This window comes from Peromyscus californicus, unplaced genomic scaffold, assembly GCF_007827085.1.
Source record: "Peromyscus californicus insignis strain IS unplaced genomic scaffold, ASM782708v3 Scaffold_7__1_contigs__length_154581171, whole genome shotgun sequence".
Classification (NCBI taxonomy): domain Eukaryota; kingdom Metazoa; phylum Chordata; class Mammalia; order Rodentia; family Cricetidae; genus Peromyscus; species Peromyscus californicus.
In genome coordinates this window covers 858733-877821 of record NW_026294595.1, presented here as the reverse complement: position 1 = coordinate 877821, position 19089 = coordinate 858733, and the positions used below count along the sequence as shown (strand labels likewise).

At 51.6% G+C, this 19089-nt stretch overlaps 1 protein-coding gene across 3 annotated transcripts in view; it reads left to right on the top strand.

Moving 5' to 3' along the window:
- Positions 1-19089, top strand: part of Nek6 (NIMA related kinase 6) — a 77357-nt gene that overhangs the window by 17692 nt on the left and 40576 nt on the right. The window lies entirely within an intron of this gene.

The window sequence follows — 19089 nt, the reverse complement described above, 5'->3', positions numbered from 1 at the left end:
AGGTGTTGGGAGACTTCATGGTCCATAAGGGAGAGGTGTGAGCACCTTAGGGGTTGGGGTAGGTCATGGCCTACCCAGGTTGGATAAAACCAATGCCCTGAAGCCTGCTTATGCCTGAGGCTGCTCTCACCCTGCAGGAGTTGCCACTCCTCCCCTGGGTGTTGGGTGGGAGGCCTCTCACCTCAGCATCCTCAGTCTCGCTCTGCTTTTCCTGTGAAAAGCAAGGCCCACGCCTACCAACTTGCTGGGGACCATGTGAAAATAACTGATAAAATATGTAAAGCTCATAGCACAGGGAAAAAAGTGCCATGGATGTGTTATTTCCCCTGAATTCAGATTTCTGCATGTCATCCTCCCACCCCACCCCCATCAGAAAAGCTGTTGATTCCCATGGATGAGAGAAGCCAGAGCTAACGGGAGTGTGTCAGCCAGGCCTGGCCGTGTAAGCCGCCTGCCATTGATGCATTTTATTTCCCAGGTTTCCCAACTATATTGTAGCATGAATCTTAAAAAGTTCTTATTAATAAAATCAAACCCGGGGCCAGTTATTGGGGTGAAATGCTGGAAGATCAGAGAGACAGAACAAGTCACAGCTAACCTCACCTGGCCAACTTCTCGGCTGGTCTTGTTTCCTCAGACTGGAAGCCTCTGTGTCCTCATATCCGAATGGTTCTCAGCTGAACTGTGCTGCTCAAAACCTAAAAGCTTAACCAGCCAAATGCCTCTAGTTTCTGGTCCTCACGCCTTATATACCTTTCTGCTTTCTACCACCACTCCCTGGCCGTTTCCAGTGTGGCCTTGAACTCACAGAGATGGAGATGGATCTCTGCCTCTGAAATGCTAGGATTAAAGGCTTGAGTGCCACCATTTTCTAGCCTCTGTATCTAGTGGCTGTTCTGTTCTCTGACCCCAGATAAGTTTATTAGGGTGCACAATATTTTGTGGAACACAATATCACCACACTATATCACCAATCTACAGGCACCCTGAGTTGGCTGTGCCTCCTGGGGAGCACACCATGTGGTCATGGTGACTGAGTCCCACCCAGCCTTTCTTATTTAGTGCTTTTCTCTGGAAGAGTCTGAGGACATGCTCTGAAAGCAGTTACTCTGGGGCTTAGGACCCACCTGTGCTGGGGGTGGGCCGGGGTCATCCATTCCCCGCTGGCTGGCCTGAAGTGTCTCAGACAATGCCAGGGACTCCCAGGGTCACTTTGAGTATGTGGCAGTGTGATAGGATAGTCAGTCCTTCTGGTGACAGAATGGGCAGCTGAATGGAGGTGAGAGCAATGTATGCTTTTCTATAGGCTGCTACAGGGGCTAGAACCGCTGGTAGGCTAACCTAGGGCATGATGTCAGAAGAATAGCTTTCCTGCCAAGGAGTGGGGAGTCTTGTGGAATTAGGTAGGACTGGGCTTGCCCCCGGGTCTCCTGGGCTACATGGGGCTAGTTGAATCCCAAACTAGCCCACCCTAGCTTCTTGTTCCAGGGGACCTGGTCCTATTTTGCATCTTATTATGTCCTAAGTAGTTTGCAGCATGATGTGGTTTAACTATCCCTGTGAGGCCAGGTCCCTGATTTTCACCACCTGACTCAGTTGTTGGCCTCACCTCTAGCTGCCTGTCTGAATGACAATGTTTGTTGGCATCTATGTCTGTCTCCATCTGGGAAGGTAGGGCTCTATCCATCTCTCCACTCTGTGTCCCCAGCCTCTCAGGCATGATGCTTTCAAGAAATGGCAGAATAGGCTCAATATTGTCTCAAAAAGAACACTGAGCACTCTTGGAGAACAAGTGGGTCCCTCAGTCACATCTTAAGGGCCCAGTGGGAGCCCTTGCTTATCTGGACTCAACAGGGCCTCTCTCTGCCCAACTTTGAGCTTGGAATGCTGGATGTGCCTGCATGTGTCCCCACACTTTCACACTGCCCAGAGAAACTTCCAGTCCACCCTGGTGGCTTGTTCCGCTCTCAAGTGTGTCCTGTGACTGCTCCAGGAATTTGGGCATTTAGCCCAGAAAAGAGTGTGTTTCCTGGCTTCCTGAGAGGGGGCCCACCCTGCCCCTGTTGGGGCACACAGAAGGGAGGGAGGGCAGATAGACTTGCATGCTCTGGGAGGCTCCGCTGCATTAGACCCTGTCATCTGAGGCCACCTGCTGCCTTATGCCCATTGGCCCAAGCTAGGGAGTGTGTCCTGGTGTGGGAGTGTCCCAGGAAAGGACACATGTCCCTTTGCTCTCTCTGCTTACTGCAGAGCAGACGTGGATGAAATGTTCTCAAAGCACAGAGTGACCCTTGACCATTGGGTCATCAGGCCATTAGGGCCACATGTTTTGAGAGCCCCTCCCTGAACACAAGGCATCTGGTCCCACACTCTGCAGGGGCCAGGCTCGGGTTTATGAGGTGAGTTTGAATGGACCTGGAGATGCTGGGCCCTCAAGTCTACACATTGTGAAATTTCACAGTTCGCTTCTCTTCACAGGAAGGGCTGATGCCTTTCCTTTTCATTTCCCTTACCCCCATGACCTGGGGACTGTGTCCTCCCTGGAGCTGGGACACTGCCTGCCATCAGAGGGCCTTTGCTGGAATTCTCACGGATTCCAACCGGGAGCACACCTTTGTTTTCCCACAGGACACGAGGAAGTCCAGACTCACCCTCCTCAGCCAGGACTGAAGGGAATCTCTGGTACAGCAACTTAGTTCCCTGCACCCTGAATCCAGAGCCAGGCAAGACCCGGAACTGTGGCTTGTGTGCCCCAGTGAAATGAAAACAGAAGGTTAAGCCTGGCATTAACGACTTTGTGATGTCAGGTGTCCTTTCTCCTGAAGAATGGTGATAAGGGGTGGAAATTTTATTTTAGATGCTGGAAAACGTTGGCAGCCTTATGTCTGTCTTCAGAATTTGAGGGAAGCATTGCAGGTCTTTGAACTCCCCTAGATCCAGGAGTCAGGCCATGTTTCCTCTGTATGGGGAAGTAGGGGCAGAGTGGGACCCAAGGAAGGGGGTGCCAGTGCCTCTGCTTTGTGGCCGTATACATCACATATAAGCTCCAGTCTGCCCCTAGGGCTGTCTCAACAAGTCACCTGACACTGAGCAGCAGAACATAGTGGACACAATGCTCATTGATGCAGAGACCTGGTGTCCGGAACCAAAGTACTGGGGTTGCTTTTCTCTTAAAGGAGAGTCACTTCTGGCTTCTGGTGAACATTGTCAGCCCTGGTATTCCTGAGCTGTAGACCCATCATGGTCTGCCTCTCTTGTCATGTAGTCTTGTCTCTCCGTCTCTTTCTGTCTCTCTGTCTCTCTGTTTCTCTGTATGTGTGTTTCCATTCAAATTTCCTTCATAGAAAGACTCCATTATAATGGGTGAGACAGTTGATTGGCTTGATCTGTTTGGGAGGCATCCAGGCAGTGGGACCAGATCTTGTGCTCATTGCATGAGTTGGCTGTTTGAAACCTGGGGCCTATGCAGGATTGTTTGGCTTGGCCTGGGAGGAGGGGACTAGACCTACCTGGACTGAGTCTACCAGGTTGACCTCAGTCTGTGGGGAAGGCTTTGCCCTGGAGGAGATGGGAATGGGGGGGGGGGCGTTGGGGGGAAGATGAGGGGGACGGGAGGGGGGAGAACAAAGGAATCCGTGACCGATATGTAGAACTGAATTGTATTGCAAAATAAATTAAAATAAATTAAAAAAAAAAAAAAAAAAAGAAAAAAAAAAAAAAAGAAAGACTCCATTATATTAGGGATCATCCTAATCCTGCATTACTTCAGTTTAACTCAATTATACTTGCCTCAACTTACAGTCTAACTAAGCCCATCATAAATTGAAATGCCTTAAGTCAAAACCACACTGAGTCCGTCTAGCCTACTGGCACTTTCCTGTACTGTACCCTGTAGATGGAGGGTGAGTTCCCCTTGTGATGTAACTGTGGGACTGGAGCCATGGCTGTCTCTGCCCAGCCTCCTAAAGCCCTCAGACTGTGTATGGCTAGCTTGGGAACAGATTGAAATTAAAAATTGAAAAGTTAGCCAAGTGTGGTGACACATGCCTTTAGACCCAGCACTCGGAAGGCAGAGGCAGGTGGATCTCTGTAAGTTCGAGGCCCACCTGGGCTACAGAGCGAGATCCAGGACAGCCAAACAAACACACAAAAATCAAAAATCAAAAGTTAGATTTATGCAGACTATGTATCTATTTTGTACCATTACAAAAAGTCAAAAAGTCCTAAGTTTGAACTATGGTTCGGTAAGACCACTTGTACTTCTAAGGCCACATTCTCAGGTTCCAGGTAGATGGGACATTGAGGGACATCTGGAAAGAGAAGAATCTCCAGAGCCTGCTGCATCCCTATGGAAGAGACAAGCAGCTAAGGACCAAGGGAGGGAGAGTAGGAGGGAGAGGGAGAGGACCAGGCTGGGACTGCAGGGGCCAGTCACTTCCTTTATCCCTGCCTGTGGAATGGACCTGGAGATTCAGGGCGGCAGGGTCCTAACTCCAGAGCCTGTTCACCGTGTGCCTATGGCAGGCCAGGCCACATTCCCCAGATTTGTCTTTAGTACAGGTCATCATTTTAGTCCTTTGGAGGCATCTACTGAGGCAATTAAGGAACCAGAGCTTCTCAGAGTTTAGCATCAGTCCTACCTTGGCCGCTCAAAAGGAAGAACTCCTCTCTGGAGAGTGACAAAGGCCTGCCATTCTGCTCCATTCCCAGCACTGGCAGCCAGTGAGTGGATAAAGGAAGGAAGGGAATCCGGCCCAGTTTGTCCATCAGGGACCCTTATCTCTTTTGGCAAGTACTCTGCAGTCAGGCAGTTCCGGGTATCCCAGCCATGACACCTCCCAGATTCTAAGCTTCACGCTGCTTCTCCTGTGAAGTAGGGAAGTAACATTCTGGGCCTGCCCAGGTCAGGAAGAGAAACTAGGTACATTTGAGGGTGTGATTCTTCCTGTTCCCAACACAGGGCCTGGGCCTGGCACACAATAGACACTTTGTAAAGTCTTGCTGAACAGAAGAAGCTGGACGCTGTTGTTGACAGCGCACTGCTCCTGAGGGCCTGCCTGCTGGTGGGACTCCCCAGAAGAATTCCCATAGGTGTTTCTTTTCTGTTCCATGTGCATATGAGTGGAGGTCGAATGTGGGTGTGTAGCTGTGAGCACAGGAAAGGAGCTTCAGGCTTTGAATGCTCACATGACCCATCTAGTAGCATATACTACTAACACTTGGTGCCATGTAACGGGCACTGGAAGGAGGGCCCAGGGAGAATGTAGGTAGACACAAACCCCTGTGGATCTGACTTGTGGAGACTCGGCTTCTGTCCCCAGCACACAGCTGGATCTTCCTATCCTCTAAGCCTTTGCACATGCTGTACCTTCTTTGAACACCCACACTGCCCTCCACTCACAGGTACTCACTGTTACGAGGAAATACTACATGTTCCCAAGGCCCTTTCTGCAGTCTCCTGTGAGATGGAGCCTTGTGTGAGAGGCTGGAGGGTCATCTTGGCTCCTGGGAGGAGGAGGAAGATGGTAGTGCCTGCAGGTGTACTTTCCAAGTGATAATCCCGTGTTGATAAAACCGTGAACAGGGCCGGAGAGTGTGCTGAGTGCTCAGCACAGCATTCCCTCTGTAGATTCCAGTGTCTGAGGAACAGGACCCAGGTAGCTCCTAGATAGTTGCTCCAGCTGCCCTTGGGCCTAATGAATGGCTGCCCAGGTCAAACCCTACCCCGCTGCCCATTTCTAAAGGCCTCCAGATGCCTGTAAAGGGAACATGTGTGCACCCAGAGCCCAGGACCTATGTGCTAACCCCCAGAACTTTCCCTGCATTTCCATTTCTGATGAGGGCACCCCTTCATTTTGCAGGCAAAATATTCTGCGGGATTCACCTCATACTTCACAAAGCCACACTGGATTTGTGGGTGTGTGCATGTGTTTGCTGTGTACGTGGCAGTCAGGGGAGGACATCGGGTGTCCTACCTGTCACTTTCTGCCTTATTTCTTTAAAAGGGTATCTCTGAACCTGGACCTAGGCAGGCAGCCAGTCAGTACCAGTGATCTTCTGTGTCTGCATCCCATAGTACTAGGGTTACAGGCATGTATGACCACTCCCATCTTTTTTATGTGAATACCAGGTATTAGAACTCAGATTCTCATTTTTGCACAGCAGGCATTCTTTCCCACTGAGCCATCTCTGTAATCCCCCACCCTAGATTTTTGTTGTTGTCTTGTTTTTCGTTTGTTTGTTTTGAGACAGGGTTTCTCTGTGTAGTCCTGACTATCCTGGAACTTGATCCATGGACCAGGCTGGCCACAAATTCAGAGAGATCTGCCTGCCTCTGCCTCCCAAGTGCTAGGGTTAAAGTTGTGTGCTACCAGCTCCTGGCTCTCTACCCCAGATTTTAGACTTTTCCTTTGCTGTCTCCCAGCTTTCTGTGAGCCCCAGTTTCTTTCCTTATAAAGTAGAGACATCAGTGCTAGCCTGGTGTGGTGAATTGATGCGTCCACATACATGGCCTGTGCATGGCATGGGGAGGGGTGTGAACACGAGACTTAGTGGCTGTTTCTTCCTTACTTAAGAGAGTCAAGGGAAAAAAAAAAAAAAAAAAGCCGGGCGGTGGTGGCGCATGCCTTTAATCCCAGCACTCGGGAGGCAGAGCCAGGTGGATCTCTGTGAGTTCGAGGCCAGCCTGGGCTACCAAGTGAGTCCCAGGAAAGGCACAAAGCTACACAGAGAAACCCTGTCTCGAAAAACCAAAAAAAAAAAAAAAGAGAGTCAAGGGAAACCAAATTGGCTGGCTGTTCGTTTAAGCTAAGAAATGTTGGAAGAATTTTGTTTGGGAAGACATGCTTGGGTTTTAGGTCAGAACCATGCTCCCTCTGGAATTGCATGGTTCAATGTCCAGGCATATTTTAAAAGCTTGGTGGCTACCCAAGTCTTTGAGGCTTCCACGTGGATGCTCCGAGGTCACACTCTTCCGGAATCCCTCACACAGCGGGTCTGCTCGTTGCATCCGGAGAGGCACTTCCACAGAACAGCTATGTCTGACTATGAATAGATGTTTTTTCCTCTCTTTCTTGGACACATGAATGGCAGTCTCCCTCCTGCAGTTCCCGAGGCTGACCTGTGTGTAAAACTCCAAAACGGACATCACAGTAGGGTCATCCGTTCCTGTTTGCATGGGCACCTCTCAGCAAGGCTCAAAGAGACAGGTTGATCGCTGCTGTGACTCAGGGGGCCTCCTGAGGGACTCCTAGGCCCTGGTCTATAAAGGCTGCTAAGTGTACTGAAGAAATTGGACTTCACAAAAAAGCAGCAGTAGCTGAGACTGTCTCCAAACTGTGGTTGCTGCCTAATGGGGGCCTCTAGTCACTGTGCAGCGTTCTCTTAGAACAGGAAGAATGCTAGGGACCACCCAGCACCCACTGCAGGCTGAGGGCTGAGCTGTCTGTGGTCAGGGGCATGCATTGCAAAGCCAGGTCATCTGACTCCCACCTAGCTCAGGTAGCCTGCCTTTGTGCTTCAGTTTTCTCCTTTAACAAAATGGAGATGATGGCATACCTGTCTCACGGGGCTACTGAGGGGATCAAGTTAGGTAGCACTCAAGCACACGGAGTTGTACTTGATACAGAGTTAGTAAACAAGGGTTAACCGAGGCCCCTAGAAGGCCAGGGACTCATTGGTGGTCATGTAGCTGGTCTGTAGGGCAGCCAGGGCTGCAGCACATGATCTCTTGTCTCGTGGACACGTCCCTTCCTTCCTGCTCAGTCAGACTTTCTCAACTGTCTTCTGCAGAGGAAGTCGCATGACCCTCAGCCACAGGAATTCCAGCATCAGTGCCTGGAGTCTCCTCAGCTGGCTGAGGCCTTGCTGCCTGTTATTCAGCTGCTGTTTTTCCATCTCTTTCTTATAAAGCTTTGGAGGGTCTCTTCTGTCCTTGCAAATAGAAAAATTGACCTCTTGGCCAAGGAGTCGGAAGCCTTGAGTCCCTGCTGTGTGTCCACCCCCAGCCTGTTGCCTTATCTGTTCTCTGACCTGCCCACCTGTGATTGCTACAGAAATAGGCCAGCCACGTGGTGCTACCCTAAACACAGGTGGCTGTGGATGGTCAGGGTAATCGCTGATTAAACAAAAGCCGATGACGCATCCTTCTAGGAAATTAGGCACACCCCCAGAAATGCCACCCACTTCCTCTGTCTTGCCGCCTCAAAGGTTATCTGAGTCATCAGCGCTTTCCCCGATCCTCCAGTACCCTGAAGTGCACAGCCACCACTGAGCGGAGACTGGATGGCTGGGGTCTCCCCTCTGTGGGCCACCAGGGTATCAGGAGTGTAGTACCTTCCTTGTTTCTATTGGGCACCCAGCCACAAGATCTGGCAACTCCAGCCTAGGGTGTGAGTCTGGCTCTTATGGGGGTGGGAGTATGGGAGTGGGGGGGTTGTGGAAGAGGGAGCGTGGGGGGACAGTGACCACAGACTTTCCAAGCTGCAGTCTCCGCTTCTGTGAAATGTGTAGGTGTAGAACCCAGCAACAGTGTATGAGGCTCTGCCGTACTCAATCCTCTCTTCCTTCCTACCCAGTAGACCCTGGGGATCGCCTGGGATCACACTGGGCCATGACAGGTATTGGCATAAGGTTTGTGGAGGTCTGTGGGAGGCCTACAGGAGACCATTTGTATTATTTTATCAGGGGCATTGAGAGTTTATCCCTTTCATTGGGCCCCAGAGCCCGAAGGCAAAAGATGTGGAGCAAGAGAGACAGGAGCCCAGACTAGAACCCAGGACACCAGACATATAGTCTCTTGTCTGTCCTCTTCCTGGATGGCCCAGTACCAACAGGGCACTGCCTGGCTAGCATGGGAGTTCCTAGGCAGGAGCCACAACAGGCCAGTGGGGCCAAGCCACTTTGATGTCCAATCAGGGACCTGTTGTATGTCACAGTCCCCTCTAGCTTCTTTTCCTCCCCTCAGAGATGGGTTCCGTCCCTACTCTGCCTGTCTTCCAAGGCTGTCAGGAGCTCCCATAAGGTGGTGTGGGTGACAGTCCCTCTGCAGACCACCAGGAGTGCCACATACAAAGAATGTATCATTGGTTACCCCGGGATGTTTTTATATCTCCGACTCATACTGTTCAATATAAAGCAGGTGCTCAATATTGAACAAGAAGTGATAATAGCCCGTTTGTTAAACACATGTTGTATGCCAGACATCACTAGGGAACTTCCTGCAATGTATGGCAGTCCTCTCATACCCAAGGAGCTTTGGTGTGTGTTCATGTAATATAGAGGGAAGCTATGTATACATGTGCACAGGCTCTGAAAGGGGGATAATGTGCTCAAAGTCACACCTGACTCCTCAGCCCATGTCATCTTCCATGCCCCCAATGGCTTGCTGGGGCACCCCTTCCATCCCTAGAGAATGTTTAACAATACAATTCTCCTTGATTTATACTATTTGCTAATTTCTTCCCATGGTTGAGTTCAACCGTCTTATAAAATTGCTAAGAACTTACCAAGCTCCTCGAGCCAGTAGTAGACAGCTCAGCACAACACCTCCATGCCCCACCTTTACCATGCAACACCTTCACCCTACCCCACCATGCCCCAAGGCCACCAGGAGCACACCTGGGCTTCAAGGAGTATCTGTGTCTAGAGGTCCTCAGGCCCCACACTGAGGTTCTGAAATCTGTGTATCACATAAAGACCTGGTGGGTGGATGAACCCGGAAGACAGTCTGCAGCACTAGAGTTAGAATATGCACCACCCCCAGCCCCCAGCCCTCCGTGTGCTGTATCCCTGCCAGGCCCCGAGCAGAGCCCTGTAAACGCCAGGATATAATGGACAATAAAAGTCATCGGAAAATAGTGACTCTCCCGGGACCACAGTCATCCCTGTCACATGCTGCCTGCCAGAACCACGAGACCTGTGATCATGAGGCCCGATCGTCATGTAAATATATAAGGTCCCTTACCAGTCCAGGCCAAGATTTATGTTATTGAAGTGGTGGGGGGAGGGGCAGCTCAGATTCGTCCTGGTAACTTGTGAAATGCTGTCTCCGTCTCTTCAGGAGGATGAAGAGGGAGCCAGGGTGGCCTGGGGTCCCTGGGAGAGTGAGGAATAGCTTCACAGAGCATGTGCTGCAGTGATCTGTACTTGATTGAGCAGTACTTGGCTCTGACATTCATTGTCACCATAGCCATACGTGAGTTCCTACATGTGCGTGGGCTACAGCAGGTATTTACCAGCATGTGTGCATATAACCCCACAAGGCGGGTCCTGCAAAAGCCCCTGTTTTCATAAGACAGAACTACAGAGGTAGCTGGGACACCGGCCCGCACGCAGATAGCTGGACAGAGGCAGCATGGGATTTGAACCTGGAGCTGAGCTGCCCCCCAGAAGCCTCCTTGGTCCTTTTCGGTACTTTGGTCTGGTTGTCTCTATCCACCCTCAATTTTTTTCTTCTCAGAAGGCAGGGATGTAGCTCACCCAGGGACCAGGCAAGCTCTGTCTCTCCAGCTGGAACACAGTGGGCAAGGCTGTTTCTTCATCTGTAGGCACACAGGGCTGCCTTTCAGGGCAACATGCCTACTGCCGATGTCCTCGAGTGGTCGGCCCAGCTGCTGGCAGTTAGGGGAGCTCTGGGTGTAGCATTCTCTCCATGCACATACTGCCACTGTGGTTGTGTTTGGGAGCCCATGGTGGGGAGGGCATTCCACATGGTGGTGACAGTATGCAGAAAGTGTTCTCAGGCCAGAGAACAGATCCTCTTGGCTCTTCCAGACCTGGAAGAGTTGCTTTTCTCCTGGAAGCAAGCATGGTGTTGGATACTAGACTCCCATCTCAGTTTCAGGGTACCCCAGTGGGTCACAAATCCCCCATCACCCTTGTCAAACATCAGACAAAAAGGATCACCCCAGACCCATGTTGTAGGTGGGGAAACTGAGTCCAGAGACAGTCTTGGACTCTCCTGAGACTAAGCAGCTCTGTGGGCGCCCAAGTTGTAATTCCTGAACCACCATGCTGTATGCCACAACTGAGAGCCAAAGTCCCCCAGGTGGAGTTAAAAGTGGCCACGTGTTAGGGGCTGGGGAGAGAGCCCAGTGGACAAAACACTTGCCATGTAAGAACGAGGACCAATGTCCAGATCTACGTAAGAGCTAAGCAGATGTGGTAGGAGGCAGACAGGGAGCCTCAGGGCAGTCTTCATGGTCAGTGAGGAATCCTGTGTCAGGAAGGAAGTGGAGAGTGGTAGAAGACATTGACTAAAAACTCTGGCCTCCACACAGGTGTGTGAACATGCACACAAGCTCACACATGTGCCGCACCTTCATACACACAAAACAAAAATGTACCCTTTGAAAAAAATGGCCATATGCTCCAGATCTAACTCATGTCCAGCAAATATGTGATCAGGAGAGACATCGGAAGTAGCTGGAGAACTCGTGATTATGTGGCCATGTAGGTGGCAGGATTGGACTAAGGAGACAGTGTCATTGGAGATTGTGGAGGGAGCTCACAGTGATTTTCAGGAGGCTCATACCCTCCTGTCTGGAACCTTCTTTGTGAACCAGACTAATGGGGTCATGGGAGACACAGGTCTTTGACCATCTCCTTCTTGGGAGAATCAAACCCCAGGACCTGGCTTGGAGTCCAGCCCCTATGGATGGCTGCCCTGGACCCAGCAGCTGTCACCAAGGGAGCCAGTACTAGGCATATGCCTGACATTTGGGGCCGGCGGGGAAGGTGTATTGGCAGGTGGCCGAGCCCCAGTGCCAGAGTCTGGCACAGCACAGCCTCTGGGACTTCAGCTGCCATATGCCAGTGTCAGAGCCCACAGCAGTGGAACTGCAGATGGAGTGCAGGGTAGAAGTGGCTCTTGTTCTGGAGAAGGCAGGTGTGGCGAGTGGAGTAAGGCCTGGAGCAGACCTGGGGACAGTAAATGCCATCCTCATCCCTTGGTGCGGCATGCGGAATAGCTGGAACTTGAATCCAGCCTGCCTCTGTGCCTTTGAATCCTGTGTCCTCTGTTGGGAACCCTGCTCCCTCAGTCTAGTCCCGCCTACCTGTCTAGCTACTGAGACTTTGGGGGTAGAGGAGTCGTGGTGGCAAGAAGCTCTGTGTGACCGCTGTTCCTTTTTGAGACACCGTTGGATGCTCTTCTGGCCTGTGGCCCCAGTAAGAACAGGGGCTTTTTGTCTGTGGCATCCTGCGTTTCCCAGGAGTCAGCACAGTTTCTACATAGTAGAGGCTTGGAAAAGAGGGGGAGGAGAAAGGAAGCCTGGGAATGCTCCAGGACCGCAATGTCTAAGTAAGAGTGGACTCAGACGAAACAATGATCCCGCTGTTTGGGTATCTGTTAGGGGCCAGGCTCAGAGCTAAGCACTTTTGACCCCCATAATGTCATATAGTCCTCTAGCATCCTGGGACAGTAGATGCTGTCCTTGTCCCCATTTAATCTATGAGAAGATCAAGGCACATGGTGGGGGTGTCACAGAGCCAGGGCTTAAAACCAGCACTGGTGTTTGACAGGTCCTCTTTCATGGCCTGCAGATAGCATGCAAAGAAGGGGAAGGGCCAAGCCTCTATTTTTATTAAAAATACACTCGTGTGTGTGTGTGTGTGTGTGTGTGTGTGTGTGTGTGTGTGTGTGTGTGTGTTCATGCATTCATGTGTATGAATACACGGTGCGGGGGGGTGTCAGGGGACCACTGCAGGTGCCAGCCCTTGCATCCACTTTATTTGAAATAGTCACTTGTTTGTGACTGCATAGACCAAGCTAGCTGGGCTGCAAGCTCCCTTCTCAAAGGGAGTGCTGGGCGTGTAGACAATGCTCCTGTGTCCAGCTTACTTGGGTTCTAGGGATCCGAACTTAGGTCCTCACATGTGCTCAGGGAGCCTCTTCCTCACTATGCCAGCTGCCCAGCCCAGGAAGGGCTAGGCTTTTAAAGGGACAAGGACTTTTATGCTTGGTGGGATGGAGCTCAGGGACAAGGGAAGGATTCCCTCTTCCCTCCTGGATCCCAAACTGACTCATTGCATCCAGTGTCTAAGTGCCAGGTGATAGATGGCAGTGATAGCCTGGAGGGAAAATTCGTTTGTATAGGGCGTGGCATTGGCTTGGGGGCAGCGGTAGGGTATGTGTTTGTCTCTAGGCTGATGTTGGCCCTGCTGTGCTTATAGTCCCAAGTGACCTCTTGGGCTTTTTTTTTTTTTTTTTTTTTTTTTGATGTTTTCGAGACAGGGTTCTCTGTGTAGCTTTGTGCCTTTCCTGGAACTCACTCTGTAGCCCAGGCTGGCCTCGAACTCACAGAGATCCACCTGGCTCTGCCTCCTGAGTGCTGGGATTAAAGGCGTGTGCCACCACCGCCCGGCCCCCAAGTGACCTCTTACCCTTTTGCCTGAGTTTCCTGGTGGATAAAGTGAGAAGCTGACCAGGCCATCCCAGGTGGACTCTGGTAGCATTTTAAGCTTCTGTACCATCTGGTGGCCACTGCCACCAGCTTGTACTCCCTGGTAAGCAGGAGACTCTGTGGGGGCTGTGATAAGTTCCATTCGCCATGGAGGTGGCAGTCCCAGCTATTTTTGGAGCAGTGCGTGGTGGGGGAGTTTCCTTTTGGTGGTGTCTGAGGACTGGAGTCTTGGGAAGGGGAAGTCCCAAGCACAGACGGAGGGGCCCCATGTCCCTCACCCGCCTTGGCACTGAGAGGCCATTTGGATCCTCAGAGGCTCTGGGCACCGCAGCAGCCCTCAACCCTCAGCTGAGCAGACCTGCCCTGGGGCTGCTCACTTCGGAAGGTACCAGCCCTGCCAATGTCCTGCTGTAGGGAGCTCTTCCCCCTTTCTTGCTATTTGTACTCTGGGGACTTGACAGCAAGTGACAGGGAGCCAGACTCAGAGGGTCACCCGACCTAGCTGCGCCTCTGCTATCCACTGCTTCCTCAACTGCATGCTAGCAGGGGTAGCCAGGGAGGGCAGCAGTGCCACTAGCCTGAGAGACCTTCGCCACGGCTGTGGGCCAGGGCAGGTGCTGACAGGCAGTCTTTGCTAGAACTCCTGGCGTAGTGGTGGGGACAGGTGGAGCACATTTCCATGGGGTGGGATCTGAAGCTAGGGGGTCTTCAGGGGGCCACTAGGGATGGCTGGCACTCTGCTAGGCCTGAGGGCAGGCTTGGGACAGACCTTGAACCTGTACTCCCCTGGGGCTGCTCTGCTGGTTTTCCCCTCCTGGTGTTGGTTGTGGGAATAACAGTGTCTGAAAAAGGATCCAGGGATAGATGGATTTCTACTCTCAACAATTTCTGCCTTGAACTGGGCCCTTCCCTAGCCCTGGCTCTCCAGGCTTCCAGGGATGCCAGTTTCTTCCCTTGTAGTCTTAGCAGCTTTGCCTAACCCTCCTCTGTGCCCACTGAGCCCTGGAGGTGAGTGACTTGGTCTCTACCTTTGAGGGAAGGGAAGCCATCATCAGACAGACTTCACAAAGGACCAGAGCCACGCTGCTGGTGATACACCAGGGGCAGGAAAGGGAGTCAAGAATGCTGCCTGGAGGAGGTTGTGCAGTTGGGTATTGGGGTAGGAGTGAATTTTGCCAGGAGACCATTCACTACAGACATAGGAGAACCTGCCAAGGTCTTGAGAAAATTCATTTCTGGGGTAAGGGCTCAGCAGGAGTCGCTGGGGTGGTGTGTTTCCTAGGAACCCTGAAGATCCCAGGGAATGGATCCTAGCCTCTGGCTCCTGGTAATTTCCAAGGACCGCTCCAGGCAAGTGATAGAAATCCCAGACTTTTGAAGAATCAGGACTGGGGGTCACACAGGTCCCACTGTTTACAAACTTAATAGGTCATCTAAGTTCTCTGTGCCTCAGTGTCCTGACCTGTTAAATGGGGGTGCAGATATCCACAGGTGGGGATGTGTGCGGAGGATGCAATTAGCAGATCTCAGCTTTATCTGTCGCAATTTAAACCAGGGCCTCCCCATAGAACCCCAGTGTGTCACTCTTCCTTTAAGGAAGAGACGAGATGGTTATAGCCCCTTTGTTACCCAAGAAGGGTAACAGAAATGTGACCAGGAGCCACCGCTGATTTCTGCAAGTTCTGGGAACCCCACAGTCTATGGTATGGTTTGTTTTGGATGTTTTGGCTAAGTCGCTTGATAACTTCCGCCTGATCTGTGCTCACAGGGATTCCAAGGCTTTGGGGGCCTCTCCGCCTGCCAGTGAGAGTTTGTCTGGTCATCTCTCATTTGGGTCCTTTTATGCCAGACCTGGGCAAGGCCTTAGTGTATGTGTGGTGGTGTTGTTGGTGGTGGTGGGGTGTCTCTGTGACCACTATAGTCAGCAAAGTAAAGATCTATGGGAGGTAAGAAGGCAGTTTGGAGTCGGGCGGTGGTGGCGCATGCCTTTAATCCCAGCACTTGGGAGGCAGAGGCAGGCAGATCTCTGTGAGTTCGAGGCCAGCCTGAGCTATAGAGCGAGTTCCAGGATAGGCTCCAAAGCTACACAGAGAAATCCTGTCTCAAAAAACCAAAATAAGGAGGAGGAGGAGGAGGAGGAGGAGGAGGAGGAGGAGGAGGAGGAGGAGGAGGGAGAGGAGGAGGAAGAGGAGGAGGAAGCGGCAGTTTGGTTCAGTACAACCTGGTTGTAGCCAGAGTTGGTTCAAACTTTGAGAATCTGACCCCTAGTAGTTTATTTTAGTACTATTTAAGCACAGCACAATTTGGCGAAAAAAATTTTGGTGATAATTAACTCAATCCCATGTGTACAATAAAGCTTAAGATGTAACTACATCAAAAACTCTTTGTAAAGTACATGTGACATCTTCCATAAAGATGGGTTCTATAGATTGACATGCTCACAGTAAGGGTCTAGGGGAGGATCCAGTATGGTCTCATAGTACAGTGGTCAACAGATTATTAACCATGTCTGTTCCCAGCCTTCTGGGCAGATGATGCATCCCTGCTTTTGAAGGAACAACCCTGTGTTTAACATTCCTGGTTTCCTTGGTGCTTATCTGTGAGCACAAGGACCTCCGTGCCTCCCACAGCCTAGCAGCTTGAAGATGACACTATGGTCAGTTTCTGCTCTTGAAGACCAGCTTCAGAAGCAGATTTGGCGACAGAGGAAGCTAAGTGTTGATTTTAGGCAGAAATCCATGTGGAACTTCTCATACTGGGACCACCTGGCCACCCTGGGAGGTATGGATGCCCCTCCTTTCTAAGGAACTTTGAACTCAGGGAGAGGATGACACTTTGCCAAGATCCCACAACAATTTCTGAGCCCAAGGCAGGCCAGAGACCTGACCCTGGTAGGTGAGTGTGACTTTGTGAATTAAGAGACCATGGATAGATCTTCTGGGTGAATGCTGATGCATGGAGAAGTCTGGGAAGATTGAGGTGCTGTCAGAGGGCAAGGAGGCTCTGTGGTGTAGCTGTGGGGTTGCCTGGGAGGATGGGCATGTAGTGAGCAGGCCAGTGCCAGTTGGGCATGGCTTGGGAACATCTCACTCTGACCTGTGGCCTTTGCCTTGGAATCAGTGCAGACTTGTTGGGGAGGGGATGTGTGGCTCAGTGGGTAAGAACACTTGCTGTGTAAGCATGACCTGAGTTCAGATCCCCAGCACCACATACTAAGCTGGGCATGACTGTCCATGCCCATAACCACAGCATGAGTGGTGGGGGTCTCGGGGAGAGGGAGACAGGAGGATTGCTGAGACTTGGTGGCTGCCAGCCTTGTCTCATAGGAATGAATCTGAGAGTCGAGGACTCCTGAAGGCCTCCTCTGGTCTCCTCACGTGTGTACACAGTCAGCATGTCAGCACACACACATAACAAATCAGAAAAGAGAACCCTCCCATGGTGGGATGGGGGTGGGAGGTGGGCAGCAGGGACTCCTGGGAAGGGTTAGGTCTAGGAGGGGATTTGAGGGAAGGAGACTTTGGAGGCAGAGTCAACAAGCTCACTCAGGGCTGTGAGGGAAGGTGAGGCTCTGGGTGGAGCCTGGTTCTTGCTGAGATGGGAACTCAGGAAGGGCAGGCTGAAGCTGATTTGACCATGCTGAGTGTGGCTGTGGCTGGGTCTGGAGTACCCCAGAGGGATCCTAGGTTGGCAAGAGGAAAGTAGATTTAGGTAGAGGTGCTGGGGCAGGGAGCAAGGGAGGGAATAGGAGAGGAAAGTGTGGGGAGCCCTGGGCAGCCCTGGGCATCACGCAGCTCCAGGGAGCTGGTTCCACATCTCTCAGGCCCCCCTTGGGGAGGCCTCACTGCCTGGAAAAGGGGCCCATTTACCTCAGTGTGGCCTGCACTTAGAGAAGCTGAATGTCCACTGACCATGGAGCTGCAGCATCTGAGCAGTGTGTGTGCTCTGGATGGGAGGGGTGGGAAGGGTGAGGGGACACAGGACCAGTCTAGAAACCAGACACCATCTGTGTCTTTTCCAGCTTGACAGGCTCCCAGAATTCTGGCTCTGACTGTTTCCTGTCAAGTAATAAACCGACAACATCTGCTTATCCCGAGACCAGTAAAGAAGGGGCACTGGCCTGGGGAGCACACTGCAACCGTGACTGCCTGTCCGGGCAGGATTCATTCATTCAGTCTATTCATGCATGCCATTTGTGCTCTTTTCCAAGGCACTGTGGATGGACCAGGCAGACTGAGTGTTAACTGTGCCTTTTGCCTCCTGTGTGACCTTGGGCTGTCACTCAACCCATCTGACTTTCGTTTCCTCCTCTGCATGTGCATTCTAGCAATTGCATGGAATATACATAGTGCACACCGTGTTACGTCCAGTTCTCTACCAACTGGTCCATGTGGCAGGCACTCACCAGTTGGATTTCTTTCGCATTGCTTTGAGAAGCTGGTCAAGTGGTGCCATGGTCCTTTCTGGGGCCTTAGTTATATCATCTGCACAGTGTGGGTAATGGTACCTCATCTTAGGAGACAGCAAATCACCTGTGGATGTTGGCTGATGCTGAAGCTGTACCAGCCTTGACTCCATAGGTGACTAGGAGCTGGGACCTTTTATGTCTCTTTGCTGGGCCTTGGACCTCTAACTCTAGGCTGCACCTTGGCCAGTGCTAGCCTGTGACCTCTCCAGTCAGTTATTGGTTCCAGGGAGTGGCCACCAGACTAGGTTTCCATCATCAGAAGCTGGCTGGATATGTACTCTGGGCAGGGCTCTTGCCTGAGCCTTGCTGGTGTCTTGGGTCACCCTCACAGAGAGCCCCTGGGAACCGCTGGCCTCCCTAAGGACTAGTGTTTGGCAGAAGATAAAGGTGGAACTTACCCCAAGATAAAGACACCAGATATTGGGGGGGCAAGGGCCAATATCAGGGAGAAAAGCCACTTAGAACTTAGAGTCCAACCTAAAACAGCACCCAGCCTACCCTGACTCCCCAGGGTTCCTGCCACATTAGCGAGGGCTTCATCCAAGGCCAGGCAGAGTGGCCACAGTTCACATGAAGGAGGACATGGGTATCTTTGTGACTTAGGGCAAATGTTTGGTCCTGACTGAGCCACAGCCCCCATGACTACTATGTATGGAGGCAGGTACCCTTCATTACTCAGTGCAGGTTAGCAAAAATAGTGCTTACAGCAGCCAGAGCTTCTGGCACCTTCCATGTACCCAGCTTTGTTCCTAATGTATATCTGTTAAAATATGCAATCCACCTAGATACTCCCAGAGGTCCATCTGATGGTTCACCCATTTCCCAGGTGTGGAAACTGAGGTGCTGGTTATAGAGAAATGAGATAGCATTTGAACTCAGCCATCCAGCTTTCCCGCAGACCCCTCCTGAGCCCTAGGTTGTTCCAGGTTCATCTCTGGCTGCCTGGTAGATATATGACAGCTTTTTGTTGTTCTTCACATGAAAGCCAGGAGCCTAGATGAGAGGCCACATGGTACGTGCATGTCTCAGTGCCTCAGAGCATAGGTGCTTGCTCCCTGGAGAGGAGGGTGGTCTGAGATGATTCAGCGAGGCTGTGGCTCTGAGTTACATTCCACAGATTTTTGGCCCCTGTCTTGGGCTTGGCAGTCACTGCTTCATTGCGCTGCAGCTTGGCAGGGGCTGGGGATCCTGGAATCCCCAGGGTCAGAGGGCTCAAAG